The 10,189-nt window shown below is 46.0% G+C and overlaps 1 long non-coding RNA gene across 1 annotated transcript; it reads right to left on the bottom strand.

Annotated features, from left to right (window-relative positions):
* Window positions 1–3,875: 3,875 nt before the first annotated feature.
* On the bottom strand, window positions 3,876–9,120 carry LOC135401569 (uncharacterized). The gene is made up of 3 exons (XR_010424846.1): window positions 8,997–9,120; window positions 7,878–8,059; window positions 3,876–3,963 (listed from the first exon to the last, which is right to left on the bottom strand). It is a non-coding gene; the product is annotated as an uncharacterized LOC135401569 (long non-coding RNA).
* Window positions 9,121–10,189: the final 1,069 nt, after the last annotated feature.

Here is a 10,189-nt window from a genome sequence, read left to right on the forward strand (position 1 = left end):
GTCATAGAGGAAGGGATCTAGGGCTCGGTGGGATGACTCCGTATTGTTTGAATTACGGGGGTTGTCACCTAAACCTGTTGCATGCAGGCGTTCGACCGAGGCGGCTCCTCCCGACCACGCGCAGCGCGGTTCCAACGCTAGCTCCGGGGGCGGAGGGGGCCGGTATTCGAGCTCTGCAGGGAGGTCACCTTGCATTGAACGAGCCTCCTGGGCCAACGCCTCAAGAGTTTTAAAGCGATGGGCTCTTAAGTAGTGCCGGAAGCGCGGGTGGCACCGACGGATAGCCCGTGCGACGCGCTGCTCTTCCGTAGCAGTGGGATCCGCTCTGCTGTACAGATCCTGCAATGCCCGAACGAATTCAGATAAGCTTTCCTGAGGATGTTGAGTTCGTTTATGTAATTCGTCTAGGACACGGTATTCGTAATCCGGGGGAAGAAATTCGTTTTTGAACCGCTTCTGGAAGTCCTGGAAGGACGTAAACTCCGATTGCAACCGAAGCCAGGGTGGGCGTCTCCGACCAAAGCAACCTGCAGGATGCGTTGGAGTAGAACTTCGTCCAAAATTCCCATACCCGTCTGATAGGCGGTAAGGTCATCCAGGAAATCGGCAACAGCGGTGTAACCTGAGAAGGTAGGCACCGGTAAGTTGAGTCGTAGAGGTGCTTGTGCCTGCGGCGGCGAACACGACCCGGCATCTAGGCGTTGAACCACCAACGAGCACAGCTCCGTCGTGCGTGAGAGGAGTTCTGCCGTTGCGATGGCGTCAGGTTGCGGCACTGCAGATACCTCAGTCGACGTAGCTTTTGGAACGAAGGCACGGCATATGTGCCTCCTTGCCCTCGGCTGGTCCTTTCGGATCCGATGGCGCCGAGGCGTTGGAGTCCAGCCTCTGTTCCGAAAGGGTCCTCTCCTGTCCAGGGACCTCGGATCTGCTACGGAGGTCGTACCTGTGTAGCGGCGGTGAACGCTGCATCCGCTCCGGGACACAGGAACCGGGCGGGAGCTGTAAAAACTCAAAGAAAAACGCACACGCAAACACACACACACACACGCAAACAAAATCCGACAGCAAAAAACTTCAAACTAAAAGAACTATAGACTGCGCAAAAACTATCACAAACTACGCAAACGAACAGTGCCGGAGACAGTCGAGGATTTTTAGAATTCTTATACACTAACGAGCTTCGAGCGACTGTCGAAGGACCTGGAACTGCATTTGTGCTCCGGTGGAGGATTAACGACTTCATACTTCAGTTAAATATCATTGGACGCGCGAAAAAAAAAAAAGTGTGATCGTTTATATTATTTCGGTATTCTCGACGATGCATTAGAGAAGGTCAGATGTGATTAACGGCTGGTAGTAATTTTCAATAGTTATTATTACTAATTATATATGACAACCCGTGTGCTTGTCTTCGCATTAGTGTCTTAAAAGGGCTTTGAAACAGTTGTATCGCTTTGGAAGAGTCGTCTTGTTGATGCGGGAATATTTTTCCTGAATGTCCGGAGCGAAGTCTTGCACCGAAGTGATCCGTGTCCAAGAGATTTCGCATACCGAAAATGTGGTACAGGCATGTGGGCTCTTTCATTCTGTCCCTCAGTCTCCACAAACCTGCAGCACTATTGTAAAAAAACGACGCTCTCTCCTCTTCGTGGAAGGCTGTGACGCTGCCCTGTTTTTCGCTATAGCTCTGTTCGCTCCTCCGCAGAGAATGTCCAAGTTTGGCGCCGCGTTCCGTCTGTCGAACTTTGGAAAATCATTTTTGCAAATCCTTTTACGAGTACTGTCGACACTGTGCATTGGGACGTGTATTTCCTGAGGAAAGTCTTCCAGTTTATTATTCTTTACGTCCGATGATGATGACCATCACCATCACCACTTTTCATGTCTGAAGAAGGAGTCATTTAAAAGCTCCTTGCAATTTACAGGAAAATATGCAGCATACATTGTGCAGCATACAGCACCAACGCCGCGTGAACTGCGAGCAGGGAACGCTGATCACAGCCCCATCTTGAGCCAGAAAGACGTTGAATTGCGGGGAGCCATCGCTGCACTTTAGTTTCAAGGTGCTTAATGTGGCGAGCCCAGCGCAAGTCCGAGTCGATTACCACGCCAAGCAAGCGGTGGAAGCCGACCGGCTCAAGCTTCTTCGCACCAACCCAAAGAGGGAAATTGGTCATAGCCGTGTTCGCATACAGCTGTGAAAGGGAACTTATACTGTTGTAGATGTAATTTAAAATCAGGGAGCTTGTTACGCAGGCTTCGAGGATTCCATTGCATCGCCATGGGCTTTCTATACAATGCCGTCATGCTGATGCAAAGATAATGCCTCCAGTGCCAGAAGCGCTTGGACCTTGTGCAGTTGCGACGCACCAGGAAAAGCAGAGACAATTGCCTTAAGGGCAGAGAGTATCGCTGAGAAGAGTCCCAGAGAAGGCACATCTAAAATAAAGATTGACATGCGATCAGAACGTTTTTATGTACACCAAAATCTCCATAATATTTTTCTTCCTATTTCTTTCACTGGCTTTTTGGGGACTTTTTACTGCCTCTTTAGGCGCCTAAAAGTGATGTTTTCAGTGCCTTAAAATTTACTCTCTAGACTGATTAACTGTACCTGTTGTGTGCTTTTCGCCGACACACTGAGACGATGTCAGATGGTCGGTTGGCCTAATTCGCATCAGCATTGGCCGGACATTCAATGTCATGCTTCCTGTTGTATGTCCTTTTGATCCTGATTTGGTTGTATGCCGGGTTTTAGTGTTCTAAATTTCACAGCACTTATCAGCTTCACTTATTAGCTCTTTTGTATTTTCGTTATTATACTATTTGAGCAAAATGCCGACATTTCAGCCGTTTGAGCACGGTGCCCTCGTCCTTGAAACGTATGTAGGTGTGCCCCCAACCTCGACGGAGCCTGCGCAGCTGAGGACTCTCTGTCCACGCGTAGGATCGGACAGTTCTTTTACAAAGAAGGCAGATTTCTGCCAGTAGACCAACAAGCATATCAATTGAGACAGGACCAAGTACTTGTCTTTACGAAATAGGGCATACTGCGTGTGGTGAATGAGCCCGTTCACCTCACGGTAAGCTGGCCTACACCTGGTGTGGGGAGCATAGTGGGAAACATCGAGACACAGGCACAAAAGATGGTTTTGAACATGGTTTTACACCCTTGGTGGTATGGGCTACCAATGATGTCGCCGGACTGATGGAGAACCCTCGTACGACGTGACAATGAGGCGGCATCTGGGATAGATCGGGAAGTGCAGTGGAGGTTCCGTCCAGTTCCTTTTTCCAGCGAAGCCAGTCTGAACCCTCTCTCGAGCTGCACCTGCAAGGAACTGCCGCCGCCGCTTCCCTTCGTCCTTCTTCCGCGCTCCCATGAACCAGCGCCACCACACTGCGTGACTTCTGAGGCTTTTACCTCTTTTCCAGGTACCTCAATGGGACTTCCAGCTCATATAACATCATAGTATACGATGGCAATGAAGCAGGCGAGCTGATGTCGTATAGTTTGTTCTTGTCCCTCGGGCTCAGGGTTGATTATGGCCACTTCTAAGGGAACTGTTCAGAGCAAACAAACAAAACACCGCCGGTCAATCAGGTTTTCGGTGGACTCGGGCGAGGCTCCAATATTAAAAAGAAACCAAGCGTGATTTGTTGATTCGAAAGATTCGATGCACTGTTTTGGCCACTGGGACTCGGAATCCTGAATCTCGTATCCTTTCCTATGTATCAAGTATTCGAGGATTCACGGATTCAGTTAGCCCATCCCCAGTACAAAGTCAATTAGCGACAAGGTGACATTTCCCACTATAGCTTCCATTGAGGCTCGTCTGCCAAACACACGTCTACATAAAATACAAAAGTCATTTTTGATCTTTAGAACTTCTTTATTTTTCTTGGTCTCCGTGGCGGTGTTTTCTTGACCGCACGTCATGCCCTCGTCCCACGTAGCTGCTGCAATAAAACACAAAGTTATGCTTCGTACATCATATCACATAGATCATCACGTGCTTCGTACACATGCCGGTAATTCCATTAACATGCCCGTTACCATACGGGTGCGGACGAGCCACGTATCGCCTGCTTTCTCAATGGCTTGTAGCGGATATTTTTGTCGGTTAACGCTGTCCATGAGGTTGGATGCGAAAGGCGACACCCTTGCGCTGCACCTTCGGATGGTACTACAAAGGTTGATATAGGCATGCCACTTCTAGGAGCGCCATCTTGCGTATACTGCTTCGCTTTATACAGAATGTTTTCTGTGCACTTTCTTTAGATTCTTTACAGACTTTTTATTTAAAAAAAGCCATAAGAACAGCATAGATATCGTTCTTGCAGTTGAATTATACTGCGAGACGGACATCCCTTCGGAGACAATATGTATGACTTGTTGGCTGGCTATCGTTTAATTCTTGAATTAGGGGCCATCAGGCAACACTGATATGGTATTAAATGGGAGACAATCCTCGTTGGAAGCGTTGATATTTCTAGAAGAAGTCCATATACGTGCATGCGCTTTGAAATTTCGACGTCAGAAATACCACGAAAACCGTTGAAATACCACGTCAGAGGATCACTCATATTGAAGAAGCTCGACTTCGCGTTGAGCTTACAGCGGCAGTTTTCTTGGACATAAAGAGTGCATATGATACGACGAGCTACAACCATGTCCTTCACGACCTATATACAATTTCAACGTCACAAAATCGACCGTGCAAAACGAGGCTATTTGGGAACTTGAGCCCAGCCTCCAACTGTCTGCTATACAGCACACATTGGAGGCTACATATCCCGTTTCGTTGTGTAGGAAATTTCTTGTGACAATTGTTACCAAAATGTCTCAAAAGCAGGGAAAGCATGCTACTGCTGGTGGACTAACGAATCACTAAGACCGAGGAAGGCCTGGGCGCGTAATTTCTCTCTATGTAACTTCTCTACATGTTTGAAGTACTAAGACAGCTCACTGAAGCTGTGAGAAGGAACCACACTGGAAGCCGCTGGACGGGAGGGGTTGTTGTTGTTGTTTTTAAGTGTTGAGGGAGGTCAGCCGAAGGAGGGGAGATGACAGGAGAGTTTATTATGCCAGCGTCGGGAAGTATTATGTGAAACTTTTGTTTAGAAAAACCGCTAAATTTCGGCTATTTTTGGTATGCAGAGCTAGGAAAAGCCAACTTAAAATGGTTCTAATATGCATATTGATTGATTTGTAAAAGTACATGAAAACTGCATATTTTGCAATTATTATGATGCAATATTTTCTTGTGCGAGAGCTTACTTCTTTTTTCATGATTTTCCTGGAATCGGGACGGCGGGGTCGTCTTTCGGGAAAATTCTGGTCGAAATCGAATGGTATATCCATGTCTCTGTGGGGAGAGGCGCGGTGTTCATCCCTTACCATGTGTGCTCCACACCTCACATCATGTATGACTGTGGGCCGTACTACTCACCTTCGACAGATCAGCGTTACGAAGACGGGCGCCCACTTTAATCGTCATGAGGGAGTGCCAAAGCAAAGCCATGATGAAACAAGCCTGGGAATGGGCATAACGTGAAAAACAGGAACATAGGCGGATGTTCGCGTTCTTCATGTTGACCATGCTCAGGCTTGTTTCGTCATGGGTTTCGTCCACCAGCTATAGCCTGCGTTTAAACTATCTTATCAGTCGTCAATCATGCAATCAATTCATGATTTATATGTCTTGGCTTAAGTAAGGGAAGTTGCAATGCCACGTGTATTTACGCTTCCGGTCCGAACTTCTGTTGGAGTGGTATGGCGTCAGCGTGTTTTCAACGTAAAATAAGCAGATGGCCGACGCTGAACTGCCCAAATTCCGCGGAGAAAGGACATAAAGTGTACCTCGTACGTTGGATCCTGTGCCTTTGGAAAAATGTTATCAGCGTAAACGAAAATTGGTGTAATGGGTGTAGGCATCACTTGTCACCAAATGCCATGCTGACTACTTAGCGTGTTGAATTGTGCGTGGCTGAGATAACAGTATCAACCCATAATGTGAAAAGAATATCGCTAAAGTCAGAGCTTTGTTTCAAATTAAAAGGAAACGACTACATGCGTACTATCCTCATAGTGGAGAAGATTGCTGCGTGTACATTTTGTTGTGCCATATCTGAAATGTTGGTTGTTATCTTTGTTATCTGAAGCGTCAAACTGAACGCGTTGAAGCTGAATATTTCGCACAGCAAAACATCGCGATTTCAAAGCGCACGCCAACCGAAACCGAAACATGCACGATGTGTCACGAAATCTTATCTTTGTCATAAGAAAAGTACGTGCGAAGTATTTGTTAAAGTGAGTTCTTTTCTGGGCAGGCGTTCCCGGGCGAACTCATCTCGGTTGTCGTTTAACCCAGAATTTATAAAGTTTTGCTTTGCTCCAATTGAGCGAAATTTCGGACCGGAAGTTCGAAAACCCAGCAGGCTTAGCGCCACCTCTCAACTTGAAAACCACCTATTCGTAGTTGTGCGCTGCAGACCGAAGGCGGTTATATTTTACAATGTTATTCCTAATGAAATACTTTTTAAACAAACAAACATTTCATACGTTGCCTTCGTCCTCGGAGCAATGGAAAACCTTGCACATATTGAGGATTTTTCCTACATATTTCAGCGCACAGTTGCGCATACTTCGGCAGTTTTAGTGATAAAAAATTCTAACTGGCTACGTACTCGCCGGAGGATTGTTGGACTTTCGACAGTCACCTTCTGGAGACTTTTACCACCATTGAGGAAGGCTTTAGACAATTTCTAATTGCGGGAAATTTATTTTTTCAATTGAATTTTGAAAATTGCCAAGCGAACCCCATTCTTTCTTTTTATTTTTACAGAAATATGAAGTCCTCCACGGATAACCACAGACCCAACCAAAACTATACACAGTGTCGCAACGGAAATAGTCTTAAAAAATTAATAAAAATTTCGCTTTTGTCCCGCCTGCTTGATTTTCGCAGAGAAGTGCCCGCGAAATCTGCGTCTAACGAGAGAGTGTCCCCGCCTTCATTTGTCCTGCCTTCAGAGATGAAAACCGGGCGTGTTGGTGTTGATTGTGCATGACGAACTGGCACTGGGAATGGGACAGAGAGAATAGACGACAGGACAAGTGCTAGGTTGTCCTGGCTTATTAGTGATAAGACGGTCCCCAAGCAACACAATGTACTGAAAGTCGAGTGCAATAGGGGTGGACGGGTAGGTCGAAGGCCTTGAACAGATTCGTGAAACTAAAGAACATTGAAAAAATGGCTAAGAGGAGACTTCGTGTTGTGTCTGTCCCTTCGTGCTCCCTAGTCTCGGGTTTTTTACATTATGTAAAGAACATTGATAAGACACATACCGTCCACCCCTATTGCACTCGACTTCAGTGCATTGCGCTGCTTGGGTTGTTCTGTTTTCTTTTTGATAAGTCAGTTGTCGCCAGCATCAAGGTCAAACCGGAGAAAAGAAAGGTAAAACAAGAGACGAGAACACTTCCTCCTCTCCTCACAGGTACCTTGCGCTTTCCTTTGCGACAACTGAGCACGCGGGTGCTAAAGCTGAATTTTTACTAATTTTTTAGGCTATTTCTCTTGCGATACTGTGCGCAGTTTTAGTTGGGTCTATGGTTATCCGTGGAGGACTTCGTGTTTCCGTAAAGAAAAGTGAGGTTCCCTTGGTAATTTTCAAAGTTTTATTGAGGAAAATAAATTTCCCGAAATTAAACGTTGTCCAAAGCCTTCCTCAATTGTGGTAAAAGTTTCCAGAAAGTAATTGTCGAAAGTCCGACAATCCTCCGGCGAATACGTAGCCAGTTAGAATTTTTTATCACCTTAAGTGAAACACCTTGTATTTACCGGCGCTCTGCTGATCAAATAACTTACCGTGCCGGTGTGGTATTAGCTAAGGCATTTATTCTTGCACTCAGCCTCATTGCCAAATTCGTTCCTGGTGTTAGATGCACGGCCACTCACGGGTACTTCTGTGCACTCTCCACCACTAAAAGTCCACTTCCAATCCGCGGCGTCTCCACGAAAATAGCCCAGAGGCGTTTCGTCGCAAGCCGCTGCATGGAGGGAAGGCAAACACACACACGAAGTTTATTCGCTTCTTATCAATTTCATCCACTTTGACTCAAAATGAGCCCAAGCAGCACAATGTACTGAAAGTCGAGTGCAGTAGAGGTGGACGGTATGTGCATTATCAATGTTCTTTAGTTTCACAAGTCTGTTCAAGGCCTTCTACCTACCCGTCCACCCCCATTGCACTCAACTTTGAGGTTAACAGGAACGACGGCGGCCTGGAAGGGGAGTCAAATACTCTCTCTCTCTCTCTCTCGCATTTTTCTTTTTTTGTTTGGATTCCGCGTTAACGCCGCGAAGCAACTGTGCACCTGCGAAGCAAATGAGCGGCGTATAGAGACGTGGTCCGACGGAGAAAGGACAGCAGGTAGGAGTAGTGGACAGGGGGTTCGTACGCTTCGTGGGCCGACATCACGGGGAACTGTGCCGACATTCGTCTGAAACGCCCGCAGGAAAACCCAGGGAAAACCTCAGCCAGCACTGTCAGCCGTAGGATTCAAACCCACCCCCACACAAATAGACTGACACGCCTTAAGTGTGAGTCTTCTCTAATTGCCTTCACGTTCCTGCGTGCTATGAAGATAGCACAAGGAGTTGGGTATGGTCAAACGCAGAGCTACTGGTTATGGTATCTTCTCTTTTTACAGACCCCGGAAGACAAATAAAAGGATCCATTTCTCCTCTAGCTTAAAGTGTTTCACTAGATAACTAGCTAAGTCTTCTCTAAACGCAGAGCTACTGGTTGTCATAGTGGTGGTTTCCTATCTTTCCACAGACCCGGGAAGATAAATAAAATGATCCATTTCCCTTCTATCTGAACGAGCGCCTTCTTTCATTCTTCCAGGGACGGCCCCGTCTTAGAAGATGTCTTAATCTCTGCTGTAATGATTTTACAAAGTACTACATAAGACATATACTCACGGTCCTTTTTTCCGTGTACGAGGACGGCGCTCACAAGGAGCAGAAAAGCGAAGAGAAAGATCTTTGCTTGCATGGCTGTATAGACGACTGGATACCTTCGATGAAGAACGGTGATACCGACCGGTTGTCCGCCGGGTTTTATACGATGGACAACAGCGGAAAGGTTAAAGGTATGGAAACGATGTGTTCCGCTAATCCGAGTGCGATACAATTGTGTCTTAAAGGTTTCTCGGAACTCTACGCGTCAACATGTCAAATTAATGTGAAATTAATATGCTTCGCGTCCTTTAAACAATACCGCTGTTATGAGGGATAATTTTCAAATCATAAGTTTTCTCATTCATGGAAAATTGACTATTGTTTTGTTGTGAAGAGTGTGTGGTAGCTGAGGTTCATGACGTCTAGCAGGAGTGTATTAACGTTGCGCATAATAATAGGTCACCAGTTTAATTGAATCGCATGCACAATTTCTTATAGGGTTATGGGAAAGCTATTAGCTCTAGAGATATTAGAAAGCTATTGATCATTCTGTCGGGTGAATTATTAGATTGAGCATTACCTCGACCAGTTGCCCTTTGTCTGGACGTTACTTCACCGATTAATATTACTATTGATCCAATTGAACGCATTTGAACAAATTACCCATACAAAGGCGTCGGATTAAGTTCAGCTGGCAATTAGTACGAATGATTGAAAGCAAGGCTGACACCAACTGCGATTGAAGCCAACCTTTTCTGTTTTCATCCTGTTTCAAATATCAACAACAACAACAACTTTATTGCTAGATGATGACTTGGGAATTTCATCGCCAGGGGCCCAAATATCACAGACTCGTATTAAAGACACAAAATTGATTTATGCCCGTTCCGCAAGGGCAGGAAAAACCACATTAGTGTGTAATGTCAGTCAGGCCCCAAATGCCATTTCTTACGATAGTCGTGCTACACGTCAGATTGGAGTGACATTGAGCGCGATGGTGTCGATGGTGGGTCTCCCAGTAGACTCTAAGAGAGAGAGACAGAGAGAAAAAAAAAGAAAAAATTGAGTAAAATGGGCAGTAATTGCAGCGTCTGTTCCCCTAGAGCGCAATTACTCCCGACATTAGTCCCATAACCTCGACATTTACTCCCCAGGACTGCATGTTGTCACTGAACTTTGGAAACTGGTCTTCCGAATGCAACATCCTATACGTA

Source organism: Ornithodoros turicata, chromosome 7, assembly GCF_037126465.1.
Source record: "Ornithodoros turicata isolate Travis chromosome 7, ASM3712646v1, whole genome shotgun sequence".
NCBI classification, from domain to species: domain Eukaryota; kingdom Metazoa; phylum Arthropoda; class Arachnida; order Ixodida; family Argasidae; genus Ornithodoros; species Ornithodoros turicata.